Here is a 1,635-nt window from a genome sequence, read left to right on the forward strand (position 1 = left end):
AATGCCAAGCATAGCAAAGCTTGGAAGTTGAAAATGAATTGAAGTTGCTTAAGGACCCTTTGTAAGAACTTTCTAACTCAAGCTCTAGTTAAATCGTCGGCCCGCGTGAAGGCTTGTTTTTCATTTCTTAGATAAATCATGAGCCCGCGTGGAGGCAATTTACTTTTCCTTGCATGTTGTTCAAGCATAGGAGTATGGGATCATTGTATGTGGAGATTTGTTGATTGATTTGTTGTGGGGGCGAAGTGTTTATTATTTGCTTATTGCTTGTTATTTGTCTTTGCTAGTGCATGCATGGTCGTAGGTATTAAATCATACTCTTGTCCCTCTTAATTTTTATCTTGAATCGGTTGTTCGTAATCCTAGGAGAAGAGGTAGTTCTCATCACTCCATTTCACCAATGGAGAATTTGAATGACGACCATGTGGAGGACCTTGGTCACATAGACCAACAAGGCATCTTCCACCCAAATGTGCATCATGAAAATATTCAAGTACCATTAGGCATGCCTAGACCATTTATTCCACCACAACAACAAGGCCAAATTCCATTGGGAATGCCTCAACCAATCTTTGCTCCATAACCTCCTATAGTTCAAGCTAACCACGGTGTTCGAATAGCACCATCAATTGTGAATCCTCCCATTGCATTAAGAGACCATATGCGCCTAATGAATATAATACACCCACTTGCATTCAATTGCCTCCATTTAGAGTACATCACTATGAAATCAAACCACAAACCATTCAAATGCTTCCTAACTATCATGGACTTCCAAGTGAAGAATTTTATAAGCATTTGGATGAGTTTCTTAAAGTATGTTGCACCGTGAAATACACAGACATGCCGGAAGAAGTTTTAAGACTTAAAATTTTTCCTTTCACCCTTAAAGACAAGGCAAAATATTGGTTCAACAATCTTAGGCCTTTTTCGATAACTTATTGGGCAGAAATGCAACAAGAATTCTTGAAGAAGTACTATCCGGTTTCTAAGACCAATGCCATGAGAACTTCAATTAGAGAATTTTCTCAAGGGGATGGGGAAATGTTTCATGAGGCATGGGAAAGATTCAATGACTTACTTAGGAAGTGCCCACATCATGACATACCTAAGTGGCAATTAGGTCAATATTCTTTGAAAGTTTACCAGATAATCACAAGGGTATGGTTGATGCATCTATAGGTGGTTCTTATCTTGAGAAGCATGAAAATGATGTGTGGCAATTGTATAAAAGCATGAGTGAGAATTCAATGCATAGGTCCTTATCTTCTAAAAATGGTAGAAACCTAGGTGGAAGGAAGAATGTCAGCTTATGTCAAGTTGACAACTCCAATGACATAACCGCCGAGATGAAATCCTTTTCTCAAAAGTTTGATCAATTTTTAATCAACCAAACTTCAGTGAATTAAGTATCTTCCTCCCCTACTCATATTCATCATCGTGCATCTAATGAATCTTGCATGACTTGTTCAAGTGTCTTGCATTCTACTTCTAATTATCCCCATGGACATATGCAAAGTGAGCCCCATGAACAGGTCAATGTTACATTTGTTAATCAAGGGAATAATTCCTTTGGCAATCATTATAATCCAAGTTGGAGGAACCATTTAAACTTTTCTTAGAAAAGCCAAGGGA

At 38.1% G+C, this 1,635-nt stretch overlaps 1 pseudogene; it reads right to left on the minus strand.

Annotated features, from left to right (window-relative positions):
* Nucleotides 1-1,007: 1,007 nt before the first annotated feature.
* Nucleotides 1,008-1,106, minus strand: LOC132301869 (small nucleolar RNA R71; annotated as a pseudogene).
* Nucleotides 1,107-1,635: the final 529 nt, after the last annotated feature.

Source organism: Cornus florida, unplaced genomic scaffold (genome assembly GCF_030987335.1).
Source record: "Cornus florida cultivar Cherokee Brave unplaced genomic scaffold, ASM3098733v1 CherokeeBrave_3.0.0_Hap2_Chr03, whole genome shotgun sequence".
NCBI lineage: Eukaryota > Viridiplantae > Streptophyta > Magnoliopsida > Cornales > Cornaceae > Cornus > Cornus florida.